This window comes from Trachinotus anak, unplaced genomic scaffold (assembly GCF_046630095.1).
Source record: "Trachinotus anak isolate AG129_WGS33_773 ecotype Australia unplaced genomic scaffold, CSIRO_AGI_Tana_v1 ptg000010l, whole genome shotgun sequence".
NCBI lineage: Eukaryota > Metazoa > Chordata > Actinopteri > Carangiformes > Carangidae > Trachinotus > Trachinotus anak.
In genome coordinates, this window is record NW_027273861.1 from 23,566,280 (window position 1) to 23,584,432 (window position 18,153).

General features: G+C 39.5%; 1 long non-coding RNA gene across 1 annotated transcript; it reads right to left on the bottom strand.

Moving 5' to 3' along the window:
• Window positions 1-3,206: 3,206 nt before the first annotated feature.
• Window positions 3,207-4,089, bottom strand: LOC139626360 (uncharacterized). Its single transcript, XR_011692239.1, has 3 exons — window positions 3,952-4,089; window positions 3,635-3,666; window positions 3,207-3,472 (listed from the first exon to the last, which is right to left on the bottom strand). It is a non-coding gene; the product is annotated as an uncharacterized lncRNA (long non-coding RNA).
• Between the last annotated feature and the right edge of the window lie 14,064 nt (window positions 4,090-18,153).

The window sequence follows — 18,153 nt, forward strand, 5'->3', positions numbered from 1 at the left end:
TAACCCCTGTGCTCTATTGACATAGCTGTAATTCCTGTTTATTAACAAATATGATGTGATAATATTTCACTTTGACACAAACTGGTCTTGCACATTTAATGCAAAAATGACCATATTCATAGACAAATAAATACACAGCACGTTATCCTTCTTATCTATGAGGTTATTTTGACTTAGCTCCAAATAGAGAAATCCATATTCACATATTTGTGATTTAGGACGGGTACTTCTGTGTGAGAGGTTGGGCAAATTCAATTTATGTATGGATAGCAGATAAAGTCCTCTGTATTTAACCTGAAGTGCATTTCCATCTGCCTTTTTCTCTGCACATTTTATAATTTGAGCAAAAAAAAAAAAAACCTGAGAGGAAACTTGAAATTTTGAAAGAGCCAACATATTGCAAATAGATTTGCATGCTTGGCTCAGGTGCAGCAGTAGATGCATCAATAAAAACAGTGTAAATAAATAATGACACACATGAAGCATGCAGCTTACACAATACTCAAGCTTTCACTGGAGAAAGGAGAAATTGCAGCAGAGACAACGTCAGGATGGGATGTGATCAGAGTGTGGAGCGGAGACTGGAGGGTCTGTTTAACCTTAAAACTTTTCGAACAGTCAAAATGTTGGAGTCCAAAAAAAAAAAAAAAAATTCACACAACATCATTCTACTTTTTTCAGGAGCATCACCAACTATCATGGTGAGTTTGAATACAACACTGAGCAAAACAGAAAATGTTGTGCATACAGTGCTGATAACAGCATGTATGAATATCACTGAGGACTCACCATTGAACTGATCCAAACACAGTTAGAAACACTTGATATCTATCATATACAGAATGTCTGTATCGGTTTTGATAGAATTTAAATGAAGACTTGTGGAGATATAGACGTTAATACGTTTTGCATATTTTCGGATGATTTATTGTAGAAATTTGGATTTTTTGTAATAAGTCATGCCTACTTTAATCTATCATTACCATATTTTATGCATGGACTATTTAATGAATAAAAATTTCATATGTTTTCATCTATGTAGCCGATTATTATGTATGAATTTTTCACATTTGTAGAATATCAACCAGAACAAAAACAATAAATCCAATATTTACATAATGTTTTCCACATGGTTTTACATTGTTCAAGGTTCAACTGACACCATCTTCTTCTGCAATGTTTTACTACTTGCACCGAGAATTAGTGCATAACTCCGTATATTTGCATATGAATGGATTAATTCCCATTTTCTTTTGCAAATTTTCTCAAAATTTGGTCATAACTTGTGCTACATTTGGATGGAAACTTCATGTTTTACAGCTGAGGTCTCTGAGACATCGACCAGAACTAATGCAACATTTTCTTTAGCAGACCTGTGAAGCATGTCATCAGTTCCACTGCAGTTTTTTGAGCTGAGAAAGAGGACCCAGAGTCTCCAGCTTTCCAAATTACGGTAACCTGCATGTTGACTATACAACAATGAGCCTGTGCCTTTGCTGAGAGGGTGATAGAGAGGTGTCTTCTCTGATGCAGATGCCTTCATTTAACATACACACAGCCAGAGACCATGCAGCCAATCAGAGCAGCTTACTTACTCCCCTTGGGCACATGAGAGCGAGAAATCAATAGAGAAAAAGATCAATAGCAAATTGTTTTCAAATTCATATTGCCGCAGCAGATGTAAAAAGCAGCACAGATCCAAATATAATAATTTTGTCCATTTTGCATCATGTTGATGGACAGTTGGCGACAGCGGTGACGTCAAGTGGTAATGAGCAGACCAATCAAAGTAACACATGATTGCTATTCAGTGTACATGTAGCCGCTGTGGAGCCACTCTGGAAGGCAGTCACAGCCCTGTAGCCTGCAGCTAAAGATAGCACCATTCAACACAGATGAAATGAGGTTTGGAAAAAAATGAGTGAAAATCCAAATGGCCTGGAGATAAAACTGTGTGCCTGTTGTTCACAGAAATGGCTCTCGCCACGGCAATGAGGCCGAGAAAAGAAAAGGACGGAACAGAAAAGACTTAACAGTCCCGAAGCACCATTATCAGTGTTGTTACCTGCAAATGTAGCAAGTGCAACGGGCTATATTTATCACTAATGAGATAAATAATGCAGCTATTTGTCCACAGCTTAGCCCTGGAGTTCTACATCAGCTCAGAGAAATGGGAATTCTTAGGTGCAACAACAAAACAACACTGGGGGGGGGGAGCAGCAAAATAGGCCACACATGAGCAAATACAAATGAATGTCACACACGCAAGTGCTTGAAAACACCCACAAACCATTACATATAAAGAAGAATGATGCTGGAATGATGTGAAAGCATGAAAAGAGCAAAGCAGGAGAAAGTGTGGAAAAAGAAAACCAGACAGTATGATAATGGACGTACTGTACCATCGACTAAGTTCAAGATTAATATTTAATTTCTGGGCAGCATGTCGACCAGCCTTGATCTAACTGGGGTGCTGCGTGTCAACGGGTCAACTCTCTTTGTAACTGGGTGAACGTCTGCCAACCCAGCAGCTGTCACTCATCCTGACTGTGGCCTGTGACTGAATCAATAACAAAAGACAGACAAATATAGAGGGGCATCCATCAGCCGGGACTCCACGGCTTTAACAAGACTTACAGTTAAGGCTTGTTTCCCTCCAGTGCTGCCTCGGGAGCAGTATTTCCAGAAAGTTTCGACAGATACATAGAGATACCGACAGCTGTCAGAAGAATTTGTGGGTGGGGATGCACTTGTTATTACAGATCTGACACAGAATATACCAGTGAAAGTGACGTGTCTGGTCCCTCAGCGATGTAAAGTATATACCTAAATTGAATTTTTTTTTTTTTTCCTGTATGTGATCCTATCCCTCTTTCTCCCTGGTCGATGTGCTGCACACATAAGGTATTTCTTCTAAGTAATAAATAGTAATAATAGTAAATTTAGACCATATAAGCAGTGCTTACACAATACTGTGCTTCGTTACAAAATTCTGTGACATATAAACTGTATGTTTATTGTGTTGTGTGCTGTCTTACTTTATTATAAATGATTTAGCAATATATATATATATATATATATATATATATATATTTCTAAATGTATGCATTGTATATATGGCAGCTGTCAATACAAAAGTGTCACTTGACAGGATTTAATCTAATTTGCTTTTGGATCAATGAAAACTGATGTTATTGCTGTTTTATCTCCTTTATCTAAGTCACAAAAAAAAGAAAATTATGTTTTTCTTTGTAAGTCAGGTCTTTTGGTGCTACATATTCCCGCCATACACTAGAAGACTTTGAAAAGACTTTTAAATAACTAAGTCTGACACACTCTCACATCCAAAGACAATTTGACATAAATCACAGTTACACTGTAGTCACACTATAAGATTTTATAAAGACTGGGGATCTTGCAGGGTCACTGTTTACATGACTAGATTCCGTTGAAATTATTTCCCGTCTTGCTCCTGGTGGAAATTTGCAGGAAGAAAAATAAGTACATTAGTAACTCAACACTATACTTGTCATGGTTTACCCCTAAAATGACTGTGTTTGGACTTTGTGTTTATGATTTCCTGTTTTATTTTGAAATGATTTCCCTGTGTCCGGCCTTACACCAAACGACTCACAGTCATGGGCCTCCGTGCTCACTGTTGCCATGCTGGAGAAACCGCCAGTGAACGTCACCATTTGCATGAGCCAAGACGAAAAACGTATGATAACATTAAACACATTTCATCAGAACACAAGACAAAAAGAGACTGACTTAACAAAGACAGCTCGACGATCACCTTACACCAAATGATTGAGATGATGGGAGCAACTCTAGCAAAAGTCCAACATTTGAAATTTGTCTGAGACAGTGGAATCAGTGAGACAGTGAAAACCTTGGTTGTCATGGTTGCATTAATAAACACTCGGACTGTACTGACAGCAACGTACCTACCCTCACTAGCATTCTTTTTCCTACCGCCCTCTGCTGGCGCCAAGAAGATTTTGCATCTACATTAATTGGTGCAAAATTCCAAACAAAAGCAGGACTAACTCACAAATACATCACTACTGAGCAATACCAGTGGTCAAGACCTCTACATAAAGCATTGTTTAAAAGGTATGGCATAAGTTTGGAATGTCATGATGCACAGCTCAAATTTCATCTATTCTGAGTGGCTTTTTTTTTTTTTTTAATAAACAATTCAACACCTAGAACTTTTTATTTGGAAAGTTTGAGAAATTTCTAATATATTCATAACCTTGCATCTGGATCCAGATCTGCATGAAAAAAAAACCAAAAAAAAAAAAAAAACATGAAGACAGTCCCAGGATACCTGTGCTAGATATTTTCTTTTTTTCCCCTCAAGTAATTTCATGATAATAAAAAAAAGAAAATGGTGAAAATGTTCAACAATGCACCACTATCTGACAGGAAATCAATTAAATGTCAAACTGAGTCTCGTCTAATGCACCTGTTTGAGAGGTGCATTAGAAAATTAAATACAAGTTGAATTCTTGCACACTCTTTATCAGAAATACAACAGTTCAGTCAGAACAATGTTACAAATCTGATCCATAACTTTTTGTACTGTGTGTACTGCTGATATGACACTCAAATTTCCCCTTGGGGATTAATAAAGTAATCTATCTATCTATCTATCTATCTTGAAGTTTTGACTTAGCTCTATTCAGTAACAAGGAGATAAACAAAACCCAAAGGTACGAGAGGGCCGATTATGTTATCATGTAGAAGGCCCATTTGACTTTTATAATATTATAATGTAATTTTAACAACATTTACTCAGGTTGAAGATGTTGGGTTGTTACTGAAATGAAAATAAAACATATGCAAACCTGTGGGAAATTAAAAAAGAAAAAAAAAAAAAGTTTGAAATCAGCCTTTTTAACATCTCATATGAATGCAGTACTACTGCAGTAGGTCTGTTCTCCCAGAGCACCTGTGACCTTTCAGTGGCAGCCTAGCCAGCCGGGGAGACACACCAGGGCCAATTTATTGGCAGGCACAAGGCCGGGGAAAACACAATTAGCTGGCAGCGGACCTCCCACCCTGAACAAACCCTCATTTCTCCACAGACATACACACCCTCACACCTCTGTGGCCTTGGCCTCCTCTCTGTTTATCTCTGCTGCACTCGGGAGATGTCCTCACCTTCAGCACTGATCTACCGCGTGTGCATGCAAACGGTGGTCATGCATGTCATTACCCTGTGTGGAGTTTTTATCTGCCTGTGTTTCCCCCCTCCCGCAGGAGGGAGAAAGCCCGGTCCCCTGTGGGCCGCAGTGTCTGTGTGCTGAGAGGGAACATGCATTTTTAAAACTCAACCCTGAGTGCACTGCTGCACTGGTCTCTTCCTGCTGATTAGCCAAGGATGTGGAGGATTATCAGGGCCGGGGGACAAGACTGCAGAAATCCACACAGCTGACCGTGTATGCTGAAGAGGGGAGGTAAGTGCTGCACCAGTTTTGTGTAGCCTATATAAAGTGGAAATACTGTGATATTAACAGTGTTTGAATATCACAACTAAAATGGCAGACAATGTCCACACCCACCACAAAAAACAAAACAAAAAAAAAAAAACCTGATTTCACTTTCTACATGCTTTTCCTCTCTCTATCCACTAGTGGGGGAAACTGAGAATCCTGCAGTGTCTCTGACAGATACAGTGGGACTTCCTGTGCTGACTGTCGCTGTTGTCTGAGTGAAAACAAATAAATCATTAAAAATATATAAATAAAAGATATAATGTGAATGTAGACTGCGTGGAAGTGTGGGAGTAACACTGTTGCCCTGTACATTTCCCCGGGGACACTTCAGAGGGCAGAACCATACATTGTAAATTGCCTCTGGTTTTAAATAAAGTGTCTGCTGATCTTAGTGTGACGACTGCTTTATGATGTATTGCTGTGTGCCGATTCTACAATAAGTCTCCAAAGCTTGAAAACACAGAAACAATTAATAATGTTTTGTACTCAACTGCACTGCAATGAGAAATTTTCCTGCCTCTGCGTAGTATCGGTGCCATAAATTGCTTCCGAGGTCAGTGCGTATTGTTTTATCAACCGCACGTGCGAACAAACCGAGCTCATCTATCCTGTGGGCGAGACAACATGGGCATCCTGTTTTTTTTTGTTTGTTCTTTGTTTTGTTTTTTTGACTTCCAGAGATGCAGCTCTCTCAGTGGTCTCAGTCAATGCGGATTTGATCAAATGTGTAACGCCTCTCGCTGTGATTAATCTTTGCCACCTTTTCCTGGTCCCTGTCCGCCGCCCACTAGCATCGTGCCATCACTATGAGGCCGAGCGAGTGACAGCAACATAAGTCACAAGGCTGCATTAAAAACACATTAGGCCAGCGGAAGGAATTAAGGTTGGGCTTATCTGACGGAGAGTACCTGCTCTGGAATGAACTGAGCCCCGGCATCCTCATGCATCACCATCGCGTCTCTGACAATGTTGTGACTTATGGACTTGCTGAATGCACTCCCAAGCACTTTTAGGGAGTCTAGGCAATATGAATATATTGAATTTATGAGATCTCAAAGGATCGCTGCACTTCCTATTTGCACCTCCATTTCGAACTCATACGCAGCAGTCAGACAGGCAGCACTGGAGAAAGAACAAAGAAAGATGAAAGGAAGGGGGTGGGGAGTGGGGGTGGGGGGGCATAAACGGGCCTAAAGTAGCATGGGCTCCCCCTTGAAACTAATTGACCCTTCACCCCCCCCAAGTGTTGTCCTACCAGCATCAGACAGGGATAGGTAATTCTTATTAGTGGATTGCTGAGTGGACCCACTGGGTACAGGCCTAAGGCCCCTGACTGAAGCTCTGCATGAGGTGACTGTTAATATTCCTGGTTGGAGAGTCAAACAAGAAACCACAAAAGAATCACACAATGGCCGCAAAGGGACACACAATGACCACAGAGGGATGCAAAATAACACGAAAGAGAGGCAAAAAAAATGCACAAAACAACCACAAAGGGACACACAATGACCACAGAAGGACAGAATTTGACCACAAGGAGACACAAAATGTGCCACATAATAACCACAGAGAGATACAAAAGGACCACAAACAGATGCAGAATCAGCAGTCTGGGTCCGTGGTGCCTGTTGTTTCATTGTCTGTGGAAGTCTGTGATCTTTGGAGTTAAAAATAGCAACTAGTCAGATAAAAATAAAAAAATGAAAATGAATGATGATAAAAATTTCCAATCAGAATATTTGCAGCTGTTTAAGCAGACAACTTTATGACATTTATTTATTACATTGAATAAACGATGTAAGTATTAATAATGTACAGTTTTTGGGTTTTTTTTTTTTTTGCCAAGAAGCAGGGATTTCAACTTGAGTCTTAACACATGTTTACTCATTTTGCAAATATGTGCCCCCATTCCATTTCAAAAGTCTCAAAACTCACCCCTGGGGGTAGATGAAGAGCTGGCAAAAACAGGCCAAGAGGAAGGAGAGAGAGAGAGAGAGAGAGAGAGAGAGAGAGAGAGAGAGAGAGAGAGAGAGAGAGAGAGAGAGAGAGAGAGAGAGAGAGAGAGAGAGAGAGAGAGAGAGAGAGAGAGAGGCACATGTCGGGTGAGGAAAGTGAACCTCCTCTTGAGCGGTAATTTGATTTCATGTGGCTCACAGTGCTCCGACGTGCAGAGGGAAGGTCGTAATGGCAGCCATCTACCATCCATTATTGCGCTACTGGAGAGCAGCGTGATGTGTTCAGGGTGGATGATTACATCTCCACCACACTTTGGCTTCAGTAAATTTCCACCTCCGTTATTCATAAGTCACGGAACACAAGATAAATGGTGAAATTCAGGCTGGCTTTAGGTTGGAGGCTGATCACCTGCGTTGTGTTTACATGTCATAGGGACACACAGGCCGCCGGTCACATTCTGATTGAGGTCTCCCTGGGGTTAAGCTGTTTACATGGACCTTTCATACCATGAGATTGAATTTTCCTGCAGCTCTGAATAAACCAATTAAAAGACTATTCTCTTTCTCTTCTTGACCTTTTGAGCAATAGCAGGTCACTCCTCACGAGGGACAAAAATAATGATTTAAATTGTTTTGGTATTGGTAAGAACTGTTTGTCCTGTTTCTGTTGACATGAAAATGTCCCCTTCATGTCATGCAGGTGTACAACATGACAGCAGAGACTGTCCTGACCAAGACCTGCTTATAAGAAACTCATGTTTTTTTTTTCTCTCTTTTTTTTTTTTTTGGTGTTGTAGTTGTGCAATAATTCCTATATTGATTCTTATTGTTGTTCAGCTTATTGACTCCAGTATTGGTCTTATTGATTCCAAGCTGGGATTTTTGGTTACAATACCATTTATTTTGGTTTCCATAAACAATCTCACGTGACCTACAGTGTTTCATCATCCATATTTCGACCAAGCCAGCAGGCAGTTTTCTCATCCTCTCTCCGCACAGCTGTACATCTTTAGTTAAGCTTCTATTAATGCAAACATAACACTTCCACACTTGTAGGGCTTTTATTGTGAAGCAACTCCCTCTCTTCTGCCACTCAGCGAGAGAGAGGACGTGCTGTAAAGGCTCATCATCGATCTTATGTCCAAGCAACTAGACTGGCAAGCTCGAGCTGGAGAGACCACCCTGATTATGTCAGTAAAAAAGTAATCAAATCTATTATCATAATTAGGAAATTAAGTTACAGGGATTTTGTAGACAGACAATGCCTTCATACTCTTTTAATCTATTCATACTTCTCATCTTGTAATATAGTCTGGGCAAGTACATTTTCTACAGCTCTTTACAAAATCTACAAAAACACTGTCAGAATGGCAACCCACTCAATTATTTCCTCCCCATCTGCCCCTCTGCTTCAGGAAACTCATCTTCTTACATTATATGATATTAACTTTTATGTATGAGGTACAAGTTCAGGAGGGAAATGGTCCAGATCATTTCAGGTGTCATTTCAGAATCATTCTTAAAAGCATTCTTCGGGGCTGAAAAATAGAGCCATTGTAGAAGTGCCAAAAACTGAAGTTTCCTAAATAGCCACTTGAGGCTGGCTTTAAAAGCAAGTCAATGCCCATAGACTCCCAGGTTAAAATGTTCAACTTTACAGCAGAAATAAAAATGTTTACAGCCTGGTTCTGGTCTCTATATCTAATTTTCCCCTTCATTTCAACTGTACAGGGGTGAATTTTTATATAACTCATGAGTTAAAATGCTTAAAGTTAGGGTTAGTGTGGAGCAATCGCTCTTAAGAAACCTACGGGTGACGTCTCAGAGGCTTCGGCCATCTTTATACACACGTCTTTATGTGACCACAGCATTTAACAACGTTTCTCGTGAGTGGATGTACATATTTTCTTTTGATATCTAGCCATGCGTCCATCTCTGAGATTTCTTTGTGCTAATTTATTTTAGAATTATAACTACAGAAAAAAAGTAAATTTGTGGTTTCCTCCACAAGCACAAAAAAAAAAAAAAACCTAAACTGTCTGTATGACTCAATATTTCTAAACAAAGTCAGATATAATAAGTAGTCTATTGACTTTGCACAGAGAACTACACTGATCAACGAAACCTCTGCATCAATTGAAAAATAAAGCCTGGTTAAACCGTAACCTTCAATCACACTCCTGCTGATGAGCTTCGGTGAAGAAATAAACAGCGCTATCACAATAAAACTGAATAGGCATTCTGGCTCAGACGAAAGGACAGGTTACAGATTTCCTGTGTCCATTAGGAAGTATTGACTTTGTCTCTCTGAGCGCTGTAAGCTGTGATTGTAAATGACACATTGTTACATAGGCTTTGTTCTAAGATGCAACTCTGCCGCTCGTTATTTATTCCCCCCCAACACAGGGCTAATGAGGGTATGATAAACAAACACAACAAGCAGACCATGTAATTAAGAGACTACTTAATCCAGCCAAAACCTGATACATCCACAAGACGGAGGAAAAGCTGCTGTTTATCTTAAACACACCACACACACACACACTTTATCCCACCTGCCAACACCCGCTCTTTCTCCATTAAGGGATTGCTTCATTATACTATATAAATGCACAAGCCTTGCGGGAAATTCAGTTTGCAACAAGTAAAGTCCTATGGCAACACATGCAGTCCGACTATGAGTGTGTGCTGGGCCCCAGACGCAAGCTGAGCCTGTATTACAGGACGCAAAGGCAAATCCCTCATATACAGATGTAGCCATTGTATGTAAGTCCTGCTTTGTACCGTGAGTGTGCACTGTGGGTAACCACTGCTGCATTTCCACTCCGTTCCCATGAGTACCTGAGCAGGCAAAAAGGAAAAATTCAAATTTTGTCCTGTTTTCCAGGCAGGGGAAGACAACGGGGAGGTTCCCTGGGAGAGCCAAGCAATGCATACTGAATTTTACAACATTTATTCAACATTTCTTCAACTCATCAGCTGAGAAGAAGAATGATGTATGATGTAGAATTAGTGCTGGGTTGTACCGAATCACGTGTCTCTCTGAGTAGACCTCTCTCCACTCATTTTTTGCCCCCTATCCCATTACTGAACATTTCCATCTTTTCTAATCAGAGCTTTGGCTTGTACTGTACATGTTCACATATTCCTGCCATGACCTGTCGGTGTATTAACTGATTAGAATAGATTGATTTTCTGTCAGTAAATGTAGCCGCAACGGGCTAAAACCTTGCCTATGATAAATGGGTTTCAGAGTTATCAGAGTGGATAAGTCGATGGTGCTGATCAATGCTGAAACTCAACAAGGTCATTCCTGCTGAAGATAAAACATTTGTTATGCAGATTCATCCAAAAAAGCCCACACAGCGAGGCCCATCTGATGGGTAAAACGTAACCGATACAGCAGCTGATTCAATGTCAGGAACATAGGAAATTAACTAAGTACAACTGTGACAGTGCTGAACTTGTATTTATTTTCCAATTGATGTTAGATTATACTTTTATTTCGAATAGAAATGTTATACTTTGTATGCCAAACACTTAGTTCATAGTTCAAATTAGGATTTTACATAAAAACGTACATACAGTGCATGGTTAAATATTAAACTAGTGGTTCCTGAGCTGTTTGGCTTGTGGCCCCTAACAAAAAAAAAAAAAAAAAAGGAATTTCTATTCAGGGCCCCTTGTCATGTTTCAGATATCTGTGATTTGTTCGCAGTCAACCAAAGACACATTTCCCCTTTAAACATCCCCTAATAAACAAATAAATAGATAAAAATTAAAGATTAAATTTGTGTAGTAGGAGTCTTTCCAACCCCATCAATCATCTCATGACCCCGCAGATTTAACTCAACTAGGTCCCAAACTATTGGATTAATAGAGTTGTGTACTTTTATCTAATAGTAGTAGTAATTACTTTGTTCTTTGATCACCACCTGTTATTTTATCTCTGGATTAATTTTGGTTTAGGCATTAAGAGGAAAAAGTTACAAAATGCCTCAAAATTAAAGCACAAAATAACAAAATGATGGTGAGAAACATGAATACAACAAAACAGAAAGCATAAAAACAAAGCAGCAGGAGCTTCTGAATTCACCTCATGTATCCAGGTCATCAGGATTCCTCAAATCATAACAGAAACATTAAATCCAAGTGTTAAAGTGATAAAATATAGAAACAGGTGCTGGGATATCTATCTAATGAGAGGGAAGCTGCTTTGAAGCCTGCAGTCACACATTATTTAGGACATATATGATTAAGATATTTATACCACATCCATTTGCATAATGCATCATGTATTAGAATGCTGAACTGCTGGTAATTTCAAACCAGGATTAGCCTACTTCATATCAATCATATCACCATATCAATCAGAAATGGGTATTATCTCGTCTCCAGCTCTGCTCCTTTTGGCCAAACAGTAGGATTATCAAATACTGATAAAATAACATTTCTAAAAGGTCAGAGTTGGATTTGTACATGATTTTATTTTCAAAGATAAGAGCATGTTTTACATGAATGTATTTTTCCCAAAATAATTTCCCAAATGAAACTGCACTAGTTGTTTCCTTTCACCTGGAGGGAAAACTGGAGGGAAAATGCGTCTTGATCATTAGTTTGTGAAAAATTGAGAACCCCCCCCAAAAATAAAGGAATTAGATACAGGAGATCAATCACTGTTAATTTCTCCAGGGAGTGTAGCAGGTGTTGAGCCATATTGATAGGACTGAAATTAGCAGTCTGAGAGATTAAGAAGAGGAATATTCTGGAAAATATCTGCAATATGCATCAGTCTGCCTGAACATGTTCATGGTGATGACATTACATTTGTATTCAGATAGTGCACACTGCAGAGTACATTTCTTTAACAACTGGTTACTTCATCACCTTTAGGGGCTAGAGGCAAAGATGGCCAATAAAACATCCTCATTCACAACAATAATAGGTAATGAAAAAAATGTCCCAGTAAACAGTAAACATTTTCCTGATAAGGGATACAATTACCAAATCAGTGGGTTTGCTGTGTATGTATTCAGTGGAACCAAGCTTTTATCAGTACAGGATGTAAAACACATTCTGTTATTTTTTCACCATCCTATCAATTTGGTTCTAGAAGTGCTGCTTGGTAACATCCATCTGTCAGTCCACCAATTTGGTCCAGCAGCGACGTAGCACATGGAGCGACAAAGTTCACGTCAGGATGAGGTTGGGGCGGATGGACGGGTCAACAAAACACAGGAATATGACACAGGAGAGGGGTGTTCGATTCCCATGTGAAAGTAGCAGTTTATGTTGATTCTATCATCCATGACCGTTGTAACTGTGACAACAAAGATTGTCTAATATTGAGGAAGTAATTAATTTAACCTGAATCACGACCTTTTCCTAAACCTCACCAAGAGTTTTTTGTGTGGTGACAAAGGTGGGTATGCCGCCCTCGGTACAGTCCACATGTTTATTGTTGTAACCATAACAACCAAGGTCTGGTACGCCTGCCACCTACTGGGCACTATTTCTGGAGACACTCCTATGGGTCGGATCAGAGGGTTGAAAAAAGCCACCTATATGCTTGTTCCGGTTGGAGGACTGGTTCCGACATCTACAAAATCAATTGACTATTTTCTCACTAACTGTAATGAGTCATTTAGTGCCACTATGAAGTTAAGACTTAAAATTTTTCCAATCAGGTACACATTTTGGTTTGGGGTGAAATATCTAAAATTTGGTGCCAACATTCATGTTCTCCAGAAGATTAAATCTAAGAACTTCAGTTATCCCCAGACTTTTCTTCCAGCGCCACTAGCAGGACAACTGCTGAAGGGGTCTAAAAACTTGCTAAATATCGCTACAAAGTTGCCAACTTGGCGCTGCCAACTTGGCAACTTTGTGAGCCAATGCAATTGCTAAAATGGTTAAAAAAAATAAAATTAAAAAAAACAACTTTCCAAATCATCCCAAATCTTTGTATTTCGTAATAACTTTCCTCCCAGATAAACATAGCGGCCAAATTTATAACTAGTATGGAAACCTGTTGCATCATCAAATAGGGTTAGCCTATAATATTCGCAGTCACGTGGTTTGCAGGAACAGGGTAGCCTGGGATAAACTCAAACTTCCTGACCTGAATTATTGTTTGAGCCCACCCCTGGATTGGGCTGTCATTACATTAAATTTCGCAGGTCAGTACACGAAATGGCCTCTCCTCGCTGTGCTCCTACATCTGGCTCTACATGTGTTCATTTTGTGAGATCTCTGGGAACGGTGGCTGACATGAGTTCCTGTAAGACAGCTGCAACAGACCACAAACCATAATTGATGGAGAAACACAACATTGCCAAGATAAATCCTTGTAATATGAGGAAGATCTACTTTTCATGCTGGCTTAATCCCATGTCATAGTATTTATCTAGTGCTGCTGCATCTTAACAGGGTTTCTAGTCTTAATTATTTGTATTTTTTTCTGGGCCACCTTTTGATGTGCAAAGAAGTCCTGTGGGCTCGAGCCAAAGCTTGAAGCATCAGAGATCTAACCTTAGACAGGGTTATGAAAGTAAAACAGTTTATCACACATTCTCCTGCTGTTTTAGCATTACATAAAAAAAACAACAACAAAAAAAGGTTCTCTTATATCCAAAAACAGAAACACAATGTTTACCCTTCCAGTATGCTAAACCCCAACTGAGAGCTCAATAAATAATTTCTAAGTTGATTTTACATAAGCCAAATCTTTCCGAGAGATAGAGAGATGCCAAGGCTGCATGTCTGTCCCAGTGCCAGAGCAGGAACTAGTCTCATCCCTTTAAAAATATGAGAGGCGGGAGAGTGGCAGAAAAAGAGTGCACAGGCAGAGGAACAGAGGAGCGTAAAGTATGTGTAGAGTGGAATCACACACTGCAAGATAATGAGGGTATCGAGATGGCTCACAGGAGGTGAGATCTCACCACACTATTACTCTGGAGAAGTGTTGACCGGGGATTGCACGAACAAAGAAAAAACCCTGACAACTGGTGCAAGAAGGCAGTAAATCCAGGGTTCAATTAAGTGATCACATGCGTTTTTGATTAAAACAAACCATAATGTTGCTTTTTTAATTCCAACACAGGTGTGACATCAGCCTCAGTGACTGACCAAGTGCACAACAGTCCACCCATAACCAACTAAAATGCATATAACTGCGTCTTCAGTCTGGATGTAACTAAATAAAGTATCATCCTCAGTTTCACCAGAGGACCTGAGTTCAAAGGGAATCCGATCAGAGTAGCTGTTACATTTTATTTATATCTGCTGAGTCACGGGGTTAAGAAGACCAGTCCGCTCTTTCCTCACATGAAAAGATAAACAGGATTAGTATTCAGAGAGAAGAACACTGGTGGTTTATTCTTCTGCTGGGCATTGGGGTGAATTAGAATATGTGAGTGAGTTAGAATTAGAATTTAACAAGGGTGCAGAAGGTCATAATGTTTTCAATGTTATGGTGCAATGATAATGCTAAGTCAAACCACAGTAGCATACGTAGTATTTCATGTACAGTATTTTATTTATAACTGCAACTAATGATTATTTTCATTACAAATTCATGTTAACTTAATGACTGACAATCTAAATCAGCACGTTTGGTAGGTTTGCTTGAAAAATGACAAAAACAACTAATCATCAAGATTTTTATCCAGTTTTCTTTAATTGATCAACTCATTGTTGCAGCAATCTGATAATCTAAGCCAAAAGTAAGACACTGATTATACTGATTTGATAAGAAACACAAACTCAAATAAACTAAAAAGACCAAGACCAAGAGATTTTGTTAGCCTATCCACTTTTAGGTGCTAAACAATCAAATTGTGTTTGTCCTTGTTCACTAAAAGAACGCACCGAGGTTTGGTTTCATGCAATATGAACTTTGAGGCATTTCTGTTCAGAGGAGGAAATCAGTACAGGTGGTGCTGTTCCATTGATGACCACACAGGTGACATCAATTCAAGTCTGTTAATGGGCCAGTGCTCAGGTTTCAGGGGGAGGGACCTAGAATTAGGCCAAAATCTGAAAATTTCCATGTAGCATCGTCACAAATGAGAGACACCTTCCTCTTTACTTTGCCTCAGACATCTTTTCCTTCCTATGGTGCTTCTTTGTGGAATTTTCCTCTAGTTGCCTTCCCTGAATTTTCTTCCTCCTCTCCAGGTTACCTGAGCCAATCAGCTGCCTCCCCAGCTGCTCCTCATTCACAATGAGCCACAGGTTACATATAGAGGCCATTGTTCAGCCACTTTCTGCCATATGTTAGTGAGCTCTTGTTGTGTCCTCTTCGCTTGCATGTGTTTGGCAGTTACTGTTTCTGAGACCCTGTCTCACTGACTGTTGGCAGTGTCCTCTTTAGTTTTTGATTGCCTTCCCGTCCTCAACCCCCTTTGATTTTGTTTGTCCAGGTTGACTGCCTGTGGCAAACTTTACAGCGTTGTTTGAGTTTTTGACCCTACGTGCTGTGTTAGTGTGAGCATTACTATTAAGACATTCAGCAGAAAGCCTTGTCTGCTGAATGTCATTGGAACCAGGTGCCACGGTCCTTTAAACACCACAAAACAAAAGGGGAAAACACTGCATAATAATAATTAACTATCTGATGACAAAGGTTGAAAGGCAGCCAGCTGAAATCACTATACAGGTTCCCGGAATAGAAAAATGTAAGCAGCTGAAATAATTCAACCACTTAATGATGGTTATACTTCACCAAGAATATGAGAAGCCATGATTTCTAACAAAACACTACACTCAACAAAATGACAGATGATTACCGATTACTGTGTCTTTTATCATTTTATACAGCCAGTCAGATATTAACAGACATCACTGAAAGATTCCGATAGAAACAGTTTCTCAAGTGAGTCAGACTGGTTAAAAACAGATCAAACTGGCCAGCGAGCTTGACCTAAAAACCAGCACATCTTTAACTGGTGATGTACGCTGTCCCAGTTTGGCTGTATTGTGTTTCATCTGTACTCACATGGTGGCCGGGGCCTTAAAATACACACTGTCTTCATGTTCTGTGTTTCTTCTTGTGTCCCATCATTTCTGGCGGACATACACTTATTTCATCTGGTTAACCAGCAGCACTGATCTCATTTAACAAATCTAACCAGCACCAAACCCTCTGCTCAGAAAAAGACCAGTGAACAGAGCCACACACAGAGCAAATGATGGTTTTGTCTGCAGTTCAGTTATGATAAACCTACACTGACTAGAAAATTAAATGGCTAATGTGATTAAATAGAAGGATTTTAATTGACTTCATGTGAGGACGGTGAGCTCATAAAATGGGGCACACACTTAAATATATTTTCATTTCATTGTAACACCACGGTGTGCGTGTCGATACTTGGAAGGTGGAAGGTGTTTTGTTTACTTCAGTATTTAAGTACATTATGAGGTTGAGAAAGTGTTACTTTCTGCCATGAGGCTAGACAGAAATGTGCTAATGTGCTGGTATGCCTGTATTTCTGCGGGTAACTAAGCATAAGCTGTGTATTGTACATACTGCAGGTGTAGTGTAAATGCAGAGAGGGAGCAGTAAGCTAAGTCAAGTTAGCAGCTAAGCTAGCTGTTACTAGAAATATCAGGCTAGGACCATGTTTAAGGAGTCTTTGTTTGAATTGATTTGCATTTAAATGTGAAAAGAGAAGGAATGAAAAGGAGTCATAGTATTTTGCTATGCATTTGTGGTATTTTGTTAATTTATTTTTTTAATATTCTTTTTAATGGTAACTCAAATTAAAATATAAACAGACATTTTCAGACACATTGCACTGAAGCAGTCTGACAAAAGGCTGGACAGCCTGTGTGTTTCTGCAGAGTGCAGAGTTCTCTGTTTGTTTGTACATTGACAGTGGTTCACAGACGCTGGAGATGGGGTTTATAAAACATGTACCAAATGAAGCTAACCTGATCACTTGACCTAAATAAAGAATGCTTTTTTTTTTTTTTTTTTTTTTTTTTTTTTTTTTCCTGAATGAGTGTTAAGCACATGTGCTGGTCTGTCTTTGGTCTCTAAAATTATCTCTCTCGATGCATGTAAAAAGCAACATTTGTCAATTTGAGATCGTCAGGATCCAGGTTGCTGCTGTGAACGATATTGATTATTCTACCTTGTTACTGCACTATTTCTACAGCATGTTGAACTGTGTGCTGTCGGAAGATAACACATAGGCATTCTGGCAATTCAAAGCGTGACTGAAAGCAGTGTGAGGAATGCACAGTGGGCTGATCTGCCACACACACACACACACAGACACACACACACACACACACAGACACACAGACACACACACACAGACACAGACACACACACTTTCAGTTTTAATTGCAATTTATACAGTTCAAGTGTACTGAATAACCTTGAATGGGTGGTAAACTGCCCGAGGTTAGAAAACAACGAAAATGTAAATTTCTATGAAAGTTTTTCAGTGATCAAGACATGGTTACCTTGCAGCTTACTGCAGTTGCATAACCTTCGCAATCTACTCTTCCTGCGGTGGCAAGTTGACATACAGTACATTTGTCTACTAGAACTGTACACATGATCAGATGTTAGAATGACTTTCTGATTAGTTTCATCATGTTGAGAGTAGCACAAACAACCTTTTTATTTTCAGCAGGCAATGGTGGATGTAGAAGTTTAGTTTAATAGACTGGCTTTGTAAAGT